Source organism: Anas acuta, chromosome 2 (genome assembly GCF_963932015.1).
Source record: "Anas acuta chromosome 2, bAnaAcu1.1, whole genome shotgun sequence".
Taxonomy (NCBI): domain Eukaryota; kingdom Metazoa; phylum Chordata; class Aves; order Anseriformes; family Anatidae; genus Anas; species Anas acuta.
The window spans coordinates 60,968,563-60,987,295 of NC_088980.1; the positions used below are offsets into that span (position 1 = coordinate 60,968,563).

The 18,733-nt window shown below is 39.7% G+C and overlaps 1 long non-coding RNA gene across 1 annotated transcript in view; it reads left to right on the top strand.

Moving 5' to 3' along the window:
• The window catches only part of LOC137852817 (uncharacterized), a 51,853-nt gene extending 40,717 nt beyond the window's left edge, over nt 1-11,136 (top strand). The window contains exon 3 of the long non-coding RNA XR_011094054.1: nt 9,473-11,136. This is a non-coding gene — a long non-coding RNA (uncharacterized lncRNA). The remainder of the gene's footprint in view (nt 1-9,472) is intronic.
• The last annotated feature ends 7,597 nt before the right edge of the window (nt 11,137-18,733 follow it).

Here is an 18,733-nt window from a genome sequence, read left to right on the forward strand (position 1 = left end):
GACCAGAGGAAAGGCTGCAGAGACTTCCTCAGCAACAACAGCCTTAACCAGGGGACTTCCAGCGAAGGGGAAACCCCAAGAAATTTCTTTTTAACCACAACACCAAACACCATAATAGTTCATGAGAGAAGGAAGGTGCTTGAAAGCTGACAGGCTCACAGAGAAGAGTGCAAGTATCCAAGGCTCATGCGTTAGGTGCAGGTCTTACACAACCAACTTCCACCTCTCATTCTCTCATAAATTAGCTCTCATTCTCATGCTTATGCAGTACAGTATTGTGGTTTCCCTCCTGATCTGTCATCTACCAACGAGATGTGGCTGGTGGGTGAAGGAGAGAGCATGGCAAAAGAGGGATACAGGGGTGTCATTTCAAGGAGCACAGGCTGGAAGCACACTTTCTCTCTGGGTCACTCCAGTATGTGTCTTAATGCACCTGCTGCGGCTGAGCATGCCAGAGCAGCACCTCCATTCAGGGGTGGTATGTGCAGGGGATAAGAAATATTGCCAGAAATACCGGTAGTGCAATAAAGAGGCTTACTAACACAAGGTTTCCAACTTCATCCAAGTCATACCATAAGCTTGACAAAAAGGGTTTTGGAGAACCAGCTGGTGGTGGCTCGGCACCCTGTGGGAGCTGAGTTCCTGGTTAGTGGAGGAGCTGGCCAAATGATGAAGTAATTATGGTTAGCATTGGCTTTAAAGTTCATCTCTTGTGGTTACTTCAGGGTACATGTTTAGGTCTGAATGAGACTGAGGCTAACTGTCTTCTCCTTTTTGATGATGACTGTGGGTTGGGAATGCTTTGTGGCAGTTTAGATGAAAGGCTGTATTGAACATGAATCTCCACATGGCATTTTTTGATAGTTAAGCATTTGACTTTCATCCTCCAGAACATGCTGGTGTGGCATGTCTCATGAGAGCCAAGAGATGTGAGACTAAATATGGATGAACGTGTATTATCCTTCCTGCTTGGTACATCTTGTTGCTTATATTACGTGAGGGAAGCAGCAGTTCTAGAGAGGGCAGCATTACAAATGATGTGGTAGGTCTTTGTACAAATATGGCAGAAAGCACAAATTTGAAAGACACACAGTACAATGTTTTCCTCATGCCTCCTTCTTCTAGGAGGGAAGATGAGAGGTGCTGAGGAACCATTATATCCCACCGGTAAAATAAATTAACAAGTCTTCTGTTACTCTGCCTCCTATGTGTACACCTGTAGTGGCTGCAAATATTCACAGTGAAACGTTACTGTGCTGTGAAAGAAAAATAACTTGCTTTGCTTTAAATAAGCACAATGTAGAATGTAGTGCAGCTACCCAACCTGAATGTTGCATTATAAGGACGAACTAAGCTTCATAGACACATCACAACATACAAATTACAACAGCAGTGCCTGCAGATCTATTGCTGGAGCTTTTTTTTTTTTCTTTTTTTTTTTTTTCAGATTATAATCTCTACAGTTGAAAACAGGGAGCTGTTTTGGAAATGCTTGATTTGACCTAAAACTTGAGAAACTAAGTCTCATTATGATGGCAAAAACTAGCTGCAGTATGGATATTTTTATAAAGACAATGAGACATGTCAGAGTTACAACAGCATTTGATTCTTTAACTCACATACTTCCATGCTGGAATGCGATGGTGGTATGGGGACTGAGGATGGGAGAAGCCCACTTTGCTGGACTTTGACCCTACAAGGACATAAATACTTTAGATTTAAATGCTACTTTATAAAATATTTGGATGCAAAATCATTTTAGGAAATTCCCTTTCTATCTTAGCACCAGTTCTTCACAATAGTACTGCCATTTTTTCATTTCTGTGAAATAATCTAGGGTGGTGGGGTGTTCTTTGTTTTTGAGAAAATAAATAAAAGGTGGTCTTGAGCATAATCACAAAAACATCATCACAATAGAGAGGCTGTAATTTTTGACAGAGAAGGAGTGGGAATAGGTGTTTCTTGAGAGGGTGCTAGAAACCTCTTCTTGAGAAAGGTCTTACACAGAAGAATTCATAGCAAGGACCTGTACTTCCTAAATCCCAAATTAAATTTTCAAAACTGGCAGGAATATAGGTGCCTTTGGCCCACTGACTTTCAATAAAAAAGAGTTTTGCTGTTGTTGGTGGTGTTTTGAAGACATCTGTCTGTTTTGTTGTTGTTGCCATTGTTGTTTTTGTTATTATTTTTTTAACTTTATCCAGGTAGAAAACAGTGCAAGAAACCCCCACAATATATCTGATTATATTCAAATATATCTGAAGACTGTTTTCAGGTGAGATGTTATGGCTTAAGTTCTAGAAAGAGGTAAGCAATCCAGGGCATTTGCTGTTTACAGTTGCCAGATCTGAACTCTGTATACAGTCAGGGGAGATCAGGAATAGCCATGCTTATTCTGGTTGTCTGGAGAAGGTTGTCAGAACATGATCTTCTGTAACTACATGTGTCTGAAATCAGTTAAAAATAAAGAAATTAGATGTTTTTGGAAAGCTTCATGAGATCTGCCAAATCATGCCAGAGTAAATTCTTCAATCGCTAACATATTTTAGAAAAGTTGCTACTAGTGGCTTCCCAAGAAGCAGATGGGAAATGAGCAGAAAATGCAGGAGAACAACACATAAATGGGGAGGTAGGTGATAGCTATGTGGTGAATAAACAGAAAAAGAAAAAGCTTCCTTGGAATCTTATTCTGATGGCATGGCTGTTTTCTTGTAGATATCTATTGTAGGGTAAGGTCTTCCTGACCAAATACAGTGAGAGTCTTAATTTGAGGGACAATTGAAGAGAGTAATCTAGTATAGAAGAAACATCATACATGTTGGTTGGACAGTAAATAAAAAGCCATCTATTTAATACAAATTTAAAGTGAACATCCCAGAATATGTCTGGGTCTTTTCTATTAGGTTTGTGACATTGGTGAATAATATCTTCCCTTGAATGATAAACTTGATTATCTTGTGCATATTCTTTGTTTTTAAAAATAGATAGCACATACTGCATTTGTGAATCTTTTCTTGTTACACCCAGTTATGACAGCAAGGTATGTAAGAACAGCAAAATCATTCTAGTGAGTATTAATTGGAAATTTATACGACTGTGTTTGTGTATGCAAAATATCTTCATTGTATGGTGAAAGATAAAATGAGGAAGGCTTGGCATTCCTATGGATTTTAAGTATTTATTTCAACATACAGAAAACAAGCCTTGAATTTATAAAGATGAATATAAGCTCCAGAAACCTGAATCTTAGAATTAGTTTTGGTTTAGACAGGAAGAAGAAATGTGAATGTTGTCCAGAAACATCACTATTGCTCTTGAAGGTATGAGTGTCTCCATTGCAATCAGACTTTAGTCACATGTACCGTAGAAACAGTTGTTTCCCTTCACGTGTTCAGCCAAGCCACATTTATGTTTTGATGTAAGTTCTGTTCATATAGATGGGATCATAATACCTATCTGAAGATAGTCTAGGAGAGCCTTCTTGTAACTGCTAGGGACTCTGGCCTTATGCATGCCCCCACAAAGCAATTGTCTTGCATGTGTAGCAAGACCAGACCTACTGTGTAGACAAGGAAGTAGGAAGTAGGAAGTCCAGACTTGATTACCACTCAAGCTGTGATGCCTTTATAGATTGAGCTTATTCCTTAAAACATTGCAGTGGCTGAGAGAGACTTTCTGCTGGGATGTATGGGCAGCTTACACACCTTATTTTGCCTGAGAACAAGGTCAATCAATGTTCAGAAAACATACAGGGCTTTGTTATGTACTATGTATGTCATGAACAGAATGGGGGAGTCTGGGGTCTTAATTGCTAACGGTGTTATTACTGTGAAGTTGGCTTTAAGATTTATTTACAAATCTGGTCCATTTTATTTGTGGTCTTGCTCATGAGTCTGATGTAATCATTTAATTCCTGAAACTGAGCATTCAGAGACAAACATCAAATATTGTGAAACTTGCTGAAGCCATGAGATCTGGCAACACCACCTTTAAACTGGCACTACAGTTTTATGTTAATACACCTACCGTGTTTTTATACATTGCTATCTACCATCAAAAAGGCGTACAATGGCATTTTCCCTGTTTTATACTTTATTTTACAGTTGACTTTAGAGAGTATTATGTAATAATGTTAGTTAAAGACCAGACTCTGAAATCCTGGCTCTTGCTGAAGAATACTTTTCTCCATCAGTAATTCCAGAAGAGTCAGGCCTTACGTGGAGAAAGCCACTAAAATCAGTGTGAGGGAACGAGAATTAATTGTCTACCAGGTTAATGTACTCCAGAACTTGAAGCCCAGCTTGTGTTGCCAAATCTGAATGGTTTAATTTTTCAGTTTCTTGGCAGAGCTTTGGTTATTTCCTGTATGCCCAGAGCATGACTTTGAGGCCTAAAGGATTTGAGTAGATGATCCAATAGCATCAATGTCAATGATGCGTGATAGGATCCAAAATTGCTAAGGAAATAAAGGCTGCTTGTGCAGGATTTTTCCAATGCTAACTTCTGTGGTTCCGATAATTTTATTCAAGTATCACAGTATGAGAAAAAAAATCTGCCCTGGTAATTGAAACTTTACATCAGGCAATCATTCATTTTAATATGTCAAATGCACACATTACAAGAAACTGTTGAAAAACCCAGACTGGGAAACCCCAGGCCAAACCATATACCTCAAGATTGAAACCGATTTAAATTCCAAGAATAAGTAGCTGACAAAGATAATTTTCATAGATTAACATTTTTCACCTGGGTTTTATATATCTGGAAGAAATATACACTGCATTGGTTATGCATTGATCAAACTTTTATTGTGCCAGCTGTACTTCATAGACCTGAAAAAGTGATTCAAGCAAAACAAAAGAGAACATAAAAGCACAACTGTAATGGTTTTAAATCCCAAAGAGGCAATTACAAGTTTGATTCCAGTGATGCAGCTGGACTACATTGGAAAACTAAACACTTTACACATATTAAGTAGATACGAAGGCTAGGACTAGGACTGTAAATAATAAATCCATCCTGCAGTTTTATTTGTAAAGTACAGCCCTTTTAATAAGTTAGGAAAATATAGCAGTAAAATTCACACTAATTCTTGTGTAAAATGTAGTTTAACAGAGCTGAAGTGTTGAAACAGTTGTGGTTTTTTTTTGTTTGTTTGTGTTTTTTTGTTTGTTTTTAATTAAGTTGCACAATAACTAATCATTTAAATATTTAAATAAACAATTGGAAAGTGGAATAAAAGAATGTTGCAACAAGAATGAATTAGAATTCTTCAGCCTCTATATTAGGGTATATGCAATGTTTTATATTCTGAATGCTTCTTGGCCTGTTTTTGTAAAGAAAAGACCAGTAATTTTAGTACGTAATATTTGTATTTTCTCTGGAGGCTAAGAAGAAAAGGGAAGAGCAGGATAGCACAACATCTAACAAGCCATCCAAACAATGGCACAAAGATGGCCTGAGGTTTAAAAGCCTTGTGATACAGATGGCAACCAGCTAGGGAGACCAGGAGGGGAAGGAGGCAAACATCCGCCCCTATACACTCTGTTCCCAAAAGCAGCATTTGCATTCAGGGTATGTGCATGGGGTCTTTGCCATCAGGTCAACTATTCCGGCATAATGTGATGTGCTGAGTATAAGCGAGTTCTGCAGGCTTCTTCGGTAGGCACCCAAGAGACATTTCTGGAGGGCAACTCATCCCACAAGGAGTTGCTTCAGGCTGAGGTGAATCAGCACGCTCCACTGAGTGCTGACAGATCCTAAATGGGTGGTTTCAAATAGACATCTCCATTTTAGATAGTTGAAGTTACGTGAAATTAGTCCTTCCCTCAATATATTTTTGATCCATCTTTTCTTCTTCTTGTGCTCTGGGCACACAGCTGAAGACAGAGCAAGCTGAGGAAATTCCTGGGCTGTTTGGAAAAGTTTTGTGTGTCTCTGGAGTAAAGTCTTCCTTGTAGCTCTCTCTGGATGGAGCAGGGTGTGAGGGTACTATCTGTTTGTAAAGGTCAAACACCAGAGTTTGGGCAAAAAATCTAATACGTTTATTCTCCAACATTTTGGCTCTCAGAATTAGAGAAATAAAATAAAATAAAATAAAATAAAATAAAATAAAATAAAATAAAATAAAATAAAATAAAATAAAATAAAATAAAATAAAATAAAATAAAATAAAATAAAATAAAATAAAATAAATAAAATAAAAATAAAATAAAATAAAATAAAATGAATCATAAAATTAAAGAAAACAGGAGGGTAAAACTTAGCAGACTGCAAGGAAGAGAAATAGGATACTCAATGAGTAAGTCTAAACCTTTTTTATTTTAACTCCTTGTTTCCTCTTTTGGAAAATTCAGGTTCACTGAAACAACAATAAAACCTGCTTGTAAGAAAGGGTCATCTTGGCCTGTTCTGAATGAATCTGAAACATTTCATGCAGGGGGTGGGTGTCTTCTTGAAATGTTCCCTTTTGTAATTTTCAAGAACAGTTTACTCTTTTATAATTCAAGCCAATATTTTCATTACAGTATTTTAGTTAATTTATAATTTAAAGATTTAATAAGAATAAGAAAAAAAAATACATGCATGAAATATTTTAACAATTTAATCTTAGTGACTTCTATTCATTTGTCTTTTTGAACAGCATTATTTTTCAGGTTTTGGGTCTTTGCCAAAATTCAGAAATTTCTCATGTGACAGGAAAAACATTTGCTGCTTAGCTTAGTGGTTATAATCTAGAAAGATCTTTGGCTCAAAAAATAGTCAATGTCGCATTGTCAAATTTTGTGTGAACTGTGAATCGTGGGTTGATGCTGCTTTCCTTGGGAGCCTGGTAGGTTTGCTTCCTCTCTTCACCAGACACTGGTCTGGGAGAATAATGTTAAATATCCCCTAACGTTTTAAGAGACCTATCCTGAGAAGTACGATTCAGACTGGTATTTGCAACTACTTGGCCTTAATATCTGAGGACATCCAGAGAACATTGGCATATTCCCAGGTGGTAGAGGTGTGTGAACTGGCAGACATGGAGAGAGTTTGTTTCTGCTTTCTAAATGCATGAGTAGTGTGGCTGAAAGTGTTTCTGAATGTATTTAAAGTCTGTGATTAACACCTCTACTGACAGCAAGGGAGAAATGAGACAAGAAGCTGTAGTCAAGGTCCGCAAAAATAAATGAAATCATGGGCTGAGATGTTACGAACATAGCTAGTGCCACCTATAGGTGTAAGAGATGTAACTGGTGGAGCTGTCTGCTTTGCTCTTGAGGGGCACTGGAATACCTTTTGGGTTTTGACAGTACGGATGGTTGCTTGTAATATTTTCAAGATTTGTAAATGTGTTGTATTTCTTTACCTTTTCCAGGATTTTCTGATATGGAGATGCTGTTAATATAGCTAGTGATTTGAATCCATGGAAGTGAACAGGGGAATATAGGTGATGAAAAGGGGAATGGTTGCAAAATAGTTTATTTTAGAAAACAGCAACAACAACAAAAACAGTCTATTTCATACTTTTACACTGTACCTAAAGGAGTCTAGGAAGTGTCTTGAGGTGAAGGACATGCACTTGTGTTTAGAGTCCTTTGCAGCAGGACCAGACTAGGACTTTGAGAAGAAGCTGAACTAGAGCTGACTAAGCAGGAAAAATAAAGCCATCCTTGAAAACAGAGTAGGTGCACAGTGAGTTTTTAAGGAAAGTTTCAAGGGATTCTCTAGCTTTGTAGTCCTATTGCAGTTATTATTACTAATTAAAAAAGAACTTTCAGACCATATAAAATACTGGTAGAATATTGTGTTTTGCAGTTAGGTAGGAATAGTTTGAGGAACACTATAAACTTGACATCTAGCCCTTGGTACCATTCCTACTTCCAAATTTTTTCAGTTTCTATAGATTTTAAAATACTTTTTTTTTTTTTTTTTTTTTTTTTTTCCCCTCTGAAATATCTAGGGTATCTAGTGGGATAACATGAAACTCAGATGTTACAGATGGTAGAGATGTTCCTTGCTCCCACTTCATGAGACCCTATAAAGTTTTGAGGCCAAACATATTGACAGTTGCAGAACCAGGTTCTGGTTCCCAAGTCAGGAGAAATATTGAGATTGTTGAACTCTCAGTGTACCCACAGGTTACATATGGAGTTAGACAAGCTCAGTGCCACCACAAATGAGAACAAAAATCAATTTTGTTTTCCACCTGGAAAAATTGATTTTACGTGCCAGGGTACACATTCAATAAAGAAAACATATAAAGCTATCATTTTCATATCCTTTTTCAATTCTATTTATTACAATAATAATTGTTTTAAAATGTTGTGTGGAAAAGTGAGTCTGAAGCTGACTTTGTCCTGTGCTGCTTGTTTTAGCATCTCCCAGCAGTTTTAAAATAATGTTTTGTAATGTTTCTCTTTTTATACAGCTCAGATATATTGTCATTTTTCTTCCTTGTTTCCTTCTGTCCCTATGTGAGGAATGTGACATTACTTCACATGGGATTTTTGTATTGCCTTTCCTTGCTTCTTAGTGCTTATCCTTAGTATGTGCCATGACACTATTTTTTGGTTAGTGCTATGGTCTGATGTTCTGTTTCCATTTATTGATAAGTACCAGGATTTGTACTATGCCTCATATTGCTAGGACTAAAGATAAAATATTTTGTTTTTCTAAATCTCAGGATATCCTCCCTGTCCAATGCTTTGTGTGTTGTTGCTCTTTATTACCAATGTGAAGTGAGTTATTGCCTTTGGGATAAGCTAGAGAAAAAACAGTGTGGCAGGCTTTTTTTTGTGAGCCTCCAGCTTCTTTGATCATTGTCTCTTAACTCTTTTCTCCAGTCAACAAAAGTCTGAACATTATTTTCCATGTTTCTCTATGTCTTTTAAAAACAAGTTGAACCACATTTTTTTTGGTGATGATAAATAGATTTCTTCTGGCTTGCCAAATAAGAAAGAGGGATTCTCATATCTGTATTAAGCACAAGTGATAGTTTTAGTAGAGTTGCTGTTAATCACTGTCTGGATTTAAATGTTTGGGCAAAGATTAGCTGCCAGTACAAAGTAAATAGCTTGCCTGTTTAATCAAGATCTATCATTCCTCCTGGTCAGATGCTGCATTTTTTATTTTAAAGCCCAACGTAATGGAGACACGAAGCATACTGAGAGGTCCTATTACACTATTAATAAATGGGTAATATTAAGGAAAATCCAGTTTGTACCTTGGTGCACACTCAGGAGTGGGAAGAAAAAAAAGGGGGGGGGGGGGAGAATCGGGGGGGAGAGGAAGAGAGAGAGAGAGAGCGCTTCATCTACAGATAGATAGGTAGGTGTGTAATTTACAGTCCTTTTGAAAATATCTGTAAAGTTGGGGTCACGACTTTCAAAAGTACAGACATTTAGTCACTAGAGGGAGACATGATCGCGTATAACCCAGAACACGTCTTCGACCACGCAGAGATCAGTGATGAAAATTTCCCTTGCAGGGAGGCAAATGTCAACCAACTTGGAGTGCTGTTACCCAAGTGAAAGGCTGCTGCTGCGTTAAGCGTTTCGGGGCTGCAGGATTACGGGACGGTGAAAGAAGCCTTCATGGACCTGCTTCATCCTCCAGGATACTATAGGCAATACCTTTCCGTAAAACACATCTGGGTTGGGCTCCAGTGAGAAGATCAGCTTTAACTGCAATGAGCAGAAGAGGCTTTGACCACATCTTTAGCTAGCACTGGCTGTGCCACACTACTTGTCTTTCTCAAAAAAAGACACCATTTCTAAGCCCAGAGCTATGTGGCTAGTGGAGAAGAGCAGAAGGTCACCACAGAAGGCACTGCCTCTCCTCAAGACCGCTTCTACTGTCAGAAACAGACGCGTACATTACTGGCTATTGCCACACACTGCCCAGTAGCCATCTAATCTCCCACTGCTGCCTTTGGGCTGAGCAAAGACACTGCTTGGGAAAAGCTGGTGAGGGAAGGAAGTGCAGGGAAGGCTCCTGAACCATTTGTTGGCATGGGCAGAAGACCTATTTTGTCTCTGTACAAGACCTGTAGGTCTTGTAGGGGACAATCTGTGCAACTGTTTGGCTGGAGAGAGTGGTATGCAAGGCTGGATTGACAGGGTCTCGCCCCAGTGATTTACAAGCTGAGGTGCAAACATTAGAGGCAAATTCTGTGCCCACTGGAAAGTACTTTGATCAAAGCACCAAGCCCAGTGCAAAGTCTGCACAAGTGTTATTATTCATCCAAAAACCAAAAAGAGCAAGCCAAAGGCCCTGTCCACACTGGGATCAGGATTGGGCTAGCAACAAGCGTGTTGATGCTGATAAAACCACAGGGAAACATCTCTACATCTGGAGCTTCTGTTCAGTGTTAATCCATACTGGGATGCTGTTTAATAATGTATTTAACTAGAGTACTGCAAATGTGTGGTAAATGACATTTTTTACCATTACATTAATAATAGGTGTTATTTATCCTTTATTGCCCAGAAACATTTTAGGGACCGTTGTTAATATTTCCTAGAAATAAATGTTTATGGAATCATTAACTCTGGTTTTATTGGCCATATTTCTAACAAAGCTTCTGAGTCATGCCTTCAAGTCTGCTAGGATTTGTGATCCTATTTTCTGTTTGCTTTGTACATTTTGTCTGTCTGTGTAATTTGAAAAGAGAATCGTAGAGTGTAAGATGGAGGCAAGTATTCTTTATTTTAATTAAAATGCTAACATAAGAAATTATCTTATTGAATGATTGTGTTGTAACACAGCCACTTGCTCTGCCATACAGTAGTTAAGTGTGATTTGATGCTTCCTCTAGAATGCTTCCTATTCTCCAGGGCTTATACTGTAGCCAAAAAAAATCCCTTTAAGCTGTAACTTGGCACACAAATTCTCAGCTAAACTTCAGCACTGCTTGAAACTTAAAATACAAAACTTTGTTTTCCCATGTTCAATTTGCTTTGGGACACCACACCTGTAGTTCCATGTATTGCTTTTTTGTGGAGTGATCGAAGAGCTCAATGTCTGTTTAACATTAAAAATGAAATGCTTCTGGCATTAATTTATAAAGGGGATTCATTACTGCCAACTGAGGGAAAATCCTATATCACAGGACAAATGAATTCTGGATGGACAAACATATGTCAGTGCACATGAAAAAAAAAATCCTGTTTTTATTTTTTTACTTTTTTTTTTTTTTGGCAGGACCATCTGTTGCCCTGTCTAAATGGAAGTTTCTTACATTTGTGGAGGAATCTCCACAAAAAGGGGAAAAGCCTCTGTGTTTGACCCATGTCAGAGACAGAGGTGTCAGCTAACTGAACATTTGGTCCGATCCAAGCAAGAGCCCTCATCTCTTCTCAAACAGCAAAGTGAATATGGGGACTGACACAGCACCAACAGTGTGGATCTAGACTTTGCTGTAGACTTTAACCAATATTTCGTCTATTATTATTTATGTTTTAATAGTTTCTTGAAGCAAGACCAAGATGTTGTTGAGCATACTGCCTGTTTCCATGCCATTGACAATGGAATCTGATGGGTCATTTAGATTTGGGTAGATCATTTGATCTTTTGATGAATACATAATATTTAGGAGAAGAGTGAAAGTTACTGTAACCTGGGGACACCAAGAAATTGAGTCTAGCATGTCTTCCACACCTAGGACCAACAAATACCTGTGCAACAAGGTTATGAAGTTGAGCAATAGATATGTACCTAACTTTTGTTGCTGTAGTTGTTGTTTCCAGTAAATTGTGTACCTGATTAATTTCAAGCCATTTTTGCAACATGCTTTTCCAAGGCCTTTACCACATACTTCATAGTTTCCAGATGACTGGGGAGTGTTTTCTAACAAAATTTATCTCCTTATTTTATTTACATTCACCTTTTGGATTTTCTTTACACATAAAAAATGAAAAAGACACTTTATTAGACAAATATATCTTTGTCTACAAGATGCCTTTGCAGAATGTTCCTTTGATAGAAACAAGGAAAAAATAGCTCTGTTACAGGAGAAAAGGAGCATTCAAAGGTTTGGGGGTGGTAGAAGTACCAACTTACATTTGAGAACAGGAAAATAAACTCACAGGTAGAAGAATTTGCAGTCATTTAAGACAGTAAAAAGTCAGAAGGAACATTAGAAGAAAACAATAGGACCTAACACAATAGCAGAGGAAAGCGAATGTTGATAAATGCAATTCCATACAGACCTGAATTTGAAATAGCCTATCTATTTCCAAGGTTTCAAGTTAGCTTTAATACACAAGGACACTTCATTATACCACTGAACACAAGTCGGTCAGACCTAGTCAGTTTGTAATAGTAGCTCAAAAGTAGGCAAGATGTTAGCACCTTTGAAAGTTGGACGATAAAACTATATCAATCAATTGCAGTTACAGAACAGTTGTAAACCTGGTAATGTCACCGTATGGCTCAGTGGTGTGTTGTCACTTGCAACATTGGATCAGAGATGTCCCAATACAAAAGATGCAGAACTAATTTTCTCCCTTCAGACAGCTCTTCTGTTCCTAAAACATTTGTCAAAGTCCAATGCTTGTATATTAGCACAGCCTAGGAAATCTGCTTCTGACTGCAAAGACCCATAAACTGGTGAGGATTTCCTGGTCTACCTTTCCTGTGCCTTTGGTTATACAAAATTGTGTAGTCCAGAAGAAAGCTTGAGTTATGGTTTTTACTTTACCATGAGTAAGCCATTCACTTTGTCTATTTTGAGACAGCAAGCCTCCAGTGGTTGTAAAAAGGTCCATTTCCATGTTATGTCACTGATCCTACAAGAAGCAAAGTGTTTACCTCTCTCTTCACCAAAGCAACTACTTATATGCTTGTTTTTGAGTATATAATGTCAGAGGACAATGGGGTGAACTAGCAAGCAAGGGAGTTCACTGTGTTTACATGGAAGAAGAAGGGCTGCTGAAAAATGAAGCCTGACCCTGCTCTTGGAGATTATAAAAATAACTAGCCTGAAATAAATGGAGTAACATTTATGCAAAAGTGGCTTAAGAGGAATGAAAACCTGGTCTGAAGCCTTTACTGGGTTAGTCTTTTCATATTTTTGAGAGCAGAATCAGTGAACAAGGTGAGTTAATAGTACACAAGTAAAATTGAAGCTTACAGCAATTAAATTAAAAGCTAAAAAGATTTGGAATGGTAAAACTGAATACATTTTGATTGAACATAATTCTATTGAAGACTATTAAATTACCACAGTGGAATAGAAGCACAAAAAAAAACACGATAATGAGTTCCTGAATGAAAATTTTAAATGGATAAACTGAAAAATTACAGGTACCCCGGTGTATGACATGCAGAGTGCTCATGATATGAGAACATGAATTATTTATATCTTCTTTAAATGTAGAATGTAAATTTGTTTTGAATTCATTTCTATTGGGAAATCACTACACAGTAAACATAACTGTCTCTTAGGGTGATGTTTTTTCTTTCTAATTATTATTATTATTATTTTATCATATTATTACTTGGAGAGGGGAAGAAAAATTGGATATTTTGTGGCAATAAGACATTTAAGTAATGGTTATATTGAAAAAAAATGCAGTTCTTTACTTTGGGGTGAAATATACTGTAAGCTAGACAGCTGTCATGTAACTTAGGATTCATGTACTCCACTTTGATGTTTCTGTGCTGGGACAAAGAGGTTGGTGTCTCTGCTTGTTTCTCCTACAACAATATAATAAATTGGTAAACTGGTAAGGGACATAAAAGGGTCTAGCTTCTGTCCTATTAAAGTTGTACATGCAGAGGCAGGTGTCAAAACTTATGCTGAAACAATTAAGACTATAGAAATAGTCTAGTGATGGAGGGAGGGATAGCTTTTGTGACTAGCCTTCACTATCTTTAGTGACATATAGAATCCTGATTGCTCAGCTTTGTGAACTAAAAGGAATGAGCCACTGCTGTTATTACCTTTATTCTCATTTCTGTGTTGAACACACCCATACAAGTGTGTTCAACGGTAGGGTAAATGTATCACTTTAGGACAAAGGGGTTTGTTGCAACAATTATGTTAACAATATGTTACATATGCTTGTAGCTTGTCTATTTGCATTCTTTTATCCAAGTGATTATTGCTTCTCCTTTGTAATACTGCTTTAAAATATTTCCAGTGGAACAATATGCATTTAAGTCTGGACTGAAGTCACTGGAGAACTAGGTCTTCCAGCTGTGTTTTGTACGCCTAATTTTAGAAAAGTTGAGGGAGAAATCTCCTTTTGGTTTCAGTGGGGCTTAGACCTTCAGGACTGCTGAAGTATCTTTGTCTAAAACTGAGTTATAAGGACTGTGGGTTTCACTGAATGGCTTGACCTTTGCAAACCTTACTGCTCATTTCTAATGACACTTTATTGGTCCATCTTTCCCACCCCAGGGAATGAAAATATCTTGTGAATAACAATACATAGCAATTATTAATTTTGAGTGGTAAGTGATAGATTAAAAATATTAAATTATTTTGCTAAATATACTGCACTATTTTTTTGTTACTTGTATATTTGACTTGCAATACATCTGGATCTGCAACTCCTCACTAGCTGCAAACTATGTTCTGCCCATTCTCAGTCCTCTGACAATGGGAAGACGATGAGCTAAAAATGTAAAGATTTTTGTTCTTATTATTTTGGAACAACTGCTCTCCCATTTTCTGCTGTTTTCTTTTCATGGACCATTAGCAGCTTCCAAAGGCAATATCCTTTCGCTGTCACACTATGCCATGGGGTGCCATTTCAACAACTTCAGACAAGGGCATTAAGTACAATTCTGGATGAGAGTCAGAGCATAACCAAATAAAAATAATAAAGGAAAGCTTGTAAGAGCAATTTGGAATGCTGTCCTGTGCTGAATTCATTTGCAGCTTAGCAGAGAGCTACCAATCACTGGTGATCAGAGCAATACTCCGCAGCACCTTATTTAATTGTAAAGTATTTCATACCCTAAGAAACATCACTGTTCATTTGCTTTTCCTTTTTCGGTGATCATCTTAGCTGAATGCTGAGCGGTGAATCAGTGGGAGGGGAAGAAAATTCATGTTTCTAATTCAAGGAGAATAAAAATGGACTTCTTGTTGTTCCTCTCCCTTCCCCCTTGCAATTAATCTGGAGTTATGCATTTCTTAGGATAGTTAAAAAAAAAAAAAAAAAAAAGCAAAACTGGAGGGAGGAAAAAAGCCTTCATAATCCTTCAGTAAATCTCTTAATGCATAAAAGCCAAATTCTGGCACATGTTGCAGACAGGTACAAACCAATCCTCCTGGCCAGCAGCAGGACTGTGGGGCGGAAGCAATTTCCTTTAGCTTGCCTCCCAAGGAGATCGAAGGACTTTTTCTACAGGTCCTCAAACCACCCCATGCTTTCTGGAGGACTCAGGCTAACTATGCTCACTGAAATAGCCCCTAACTTGGCACTGACTGATCTAACACTGCTTTTTGAATTCAATGCTTGAACAAATAACTCATTCTTCATAGTGGGGAAAATCCATAAGGTGTACAATGAATGGGCTATTCAGAGCAGGAATCCAGGCAGCCCCTGGCTCTGGTGCTGCATTCCCTCTCTGTGCCTCTTTGGTGGTGATAGATATGCCACTTAGCAGGCACTGTTTGGAAGTGTGGTGCAGAGATCCATGTAGAGTATGTCAGCTGGAGAGCAGATCAGTCAAGAGACTTAAGCATGGGGCTGGAAGGTAGCTTGGATGGTTGCTGTCTTGGCTATGCTGATAGATCACTTTCAGCTAGGTGCTTAACATCTGTGTATTCTGCTTTCTCCTGCTGTAAAAGGCTAATCTCTCTACACACGCATATCAAAGTTTTCTCTGGAGCCAGCCTGTGTAATATCTCAACACCAACATGGAAGGTGTTGTGAGACTGCAAATGCTGCTAAAGTGCTATGAAACTGCATTGGGATAGGTGTTGCATGTTACTAATACCTCACTACCAGAGTGCTTACATTTGATTTGATCCTTATGTAAAACACAGTTTTATACTGCTTCCTGCTTCCCTGAACAGTGTTTGAGGTTCATGTCATTTTCAGGAGTTGGACTTGATGATCCTTATGGGTCCCTTCCAACTCAGAATATTCTATGATTCTCCTGAATAGAGGAACTATTTCAGCTTGACGTGATAGTCTAGACAAGGGTGTCCTTTGCTGGAATAGACTGTAAAGAAAAGGCTAGGGTAGACATTCTCTTGTCTCAGTTCCATTCAATTAGTACAGATTACTAAATTTGTAATTTGATTACTGAATCTGATTACTCTGATCTGTACTGATCTGATGTGCTTTTTTTAAAAAAAAATCTGTATTTCCAATCCCCTTCAACATCTGCAGCACCCATTGGCTCCACAGCCCCACAGCATCCACAGCTCAGCTGCATCTTATATGATAGGGAAATTCTTTCAATTAATTTTGAGCTGTCCTTTGCTAGTTTTATTTTACAGCCTTGCTTCTTATGTCAGAATGCATGGCAGGTGATCACTCCCTCTTTCACAGCAGCACTCATGGCTTTATATATTTATTTATATACCCATGCCATTCTCCCATGCCAAGGTGGAAGAGTCCTACTCAATTTAGAAATTCCTCTTTGAAAAAAATTTGAAAAAATCTTGGGTTTTTCGACCATGGGGCAGTTTACTCAGCACCTGGTCTGATGGCCGTAGACGGGTCCCTATCCTTTAGGGGAAAAAGGATCCTGGGCCAGGAGCTGGCGGGGCTCATTGATAGGGCTTTAAACTAGGTGAGAAGGGGGATGGGGCTGAAGCAAGGACTGTTGGGGCTGTGCCAGGGGGAGCAATGGCAAGGCCGGAGGATAAGGTAAAGGCCCAGCTGAAGTGCATCTACACCAATGCACGCAGCATGGGTAACAAACAGGAGGAGCTGGAAGCCATCGTGCAGCGGGCAGGCTACGACTTGGTTGCCATCACGGAAACGTGGTGGGACCAGTCTCATGACTGGAGTGCTGCGATGCCTGGCTATAGGCTCTTCAGAAGGGACAGGCAGCACAGAAGGGGTGGCGGTCTGGCTCTCTATATTAGAGAGTCTTTCGATGTTGTAGAACTCGAGGCTAGGAATGACAAGATCGAGTCCCTTTGGGTTAGGATCTGCAGGGACAACAAGGCTAGTGTCCTGGTCGGGGTCTGCTATAGACTGCCGAATCAGGATGAGGAGACGGATGAGGAGTTCTACAGGCAGCTGACAGAAGTTGCGAAATCGTCAGCGCTTGTACTCGTGGGGGACTTCAACTTCCCTGACATATCCTGGAAGCACAACACAGCCCAGAGGAAGCAGTCTAGGAGGTTTCTGGAGGAAGTGGAAGATAGCTTCCTGACGCAGCTGATTAGTGAACCTACCAGGGGTGGTGCCCTGCTAGACCTTCTCTTCACAAACAGAGAAGGACTGGTGGAGGATGTGATTGTCGGGAACAGTCTTGGGCAGAGTGACCACGAAATGGTGGAGTTCACTATTCTTGGCAGGGCCAGGAAGGGAACCAGTAAAACCACTGTATTGGACTTTCGGAGGGCTGACTTTGGGCTGCTCAGGACACTAGTTGGTGGAGTCCCATGGGAGGCGGTTCTGAAGGGCAGAGGGGTCCAGAAAGGCTGGGCGCTCTTTAAGAGGCAAATCCTAATGGCGCAGGAGCGGTCTATTCCCATGCGCCCAAAGATGAGCCAGCGGGGAAGAAGACCAGCCTGGCTCAACAGAGAATTGTGGCTTGAGCTTAGGAGAAAAAAGAGGGTTTATAATCTTTGGAAAATTGGGCAGGCCACTAAGGAGGACTATAAGGATGTAGCGAGGCTGTGCAGGGACAAGATTAGGAAGGCCAAAGCTCGTCTGGAGCTCAATCTGGCTACTGCTGTTAAAGATAACAAAAAACATTTTTATAAATACATCAACACAAAAAGGAGGACTAGGGAGAATCTCCATCCTTTACTGGATGCAGGGGGAAACTTAGTTACAAGAGATGAGGAAAAGGCGGAGGTGCTCAATGCCTTCTTTGCCTCAGTCTTTAGCGGCAAAACCGGTTGCTCTCTGGATACCCAGTACCCAGAACTGGTGGAAGGGGACGGGGAGCAGGATGTGGCCCTCACCATCCACAAAGAACTGGTTGGTGACCTGCTACGGCACTTGGATGTCCACAAATCGATGGGGCCGGATGGGATCCACCCAAGGGTACTGAGAGAACTGGCAGAGGAGCTGGCCAAGCCCCTATCCATCATTTATCAGCAGTCCTGGCTATCAGGGGAGGTCCCAGCTGACTGGCGGCTAGCAAATGTGACGCCCATCTACAAGAAGGGCCGGAGGGCAGACCCAGGGAACTACAGGCCGGTCAGTTTGACCTCAGTACCAGGGAAGCTCATGGAGCAGATCCTCTTGGGAGTCATCATGCGGCACTTGAAGGGCAAGCAGGCGATCAGGCCCAGCCAGCATGGGTTTATGGAAGGCAGGTCCTGCTTGACGAACCTGATCTCCTTCTACGACAAAGTGACGCGCTGGGTGGATGAGGGAAAGGCTGTGGATGTGGTCTACCTTGACTTCAGCAAGGCTTTTGACACCATCTCCCACAGCATTCTCCTCAAGAAACTGGCTGCTCTTGGCTTGGACTGGCGCACGCTTCGTTGGGTTAGAAACTGGCTGGATAGCCGGGCCCAAAGAGTCGTGGTAAATGGAGCCAAGTCCAGTTGGAGGCCAGTCACTAGTGGCGTCCCCCAGGGCTCGGTGCTGGGGCC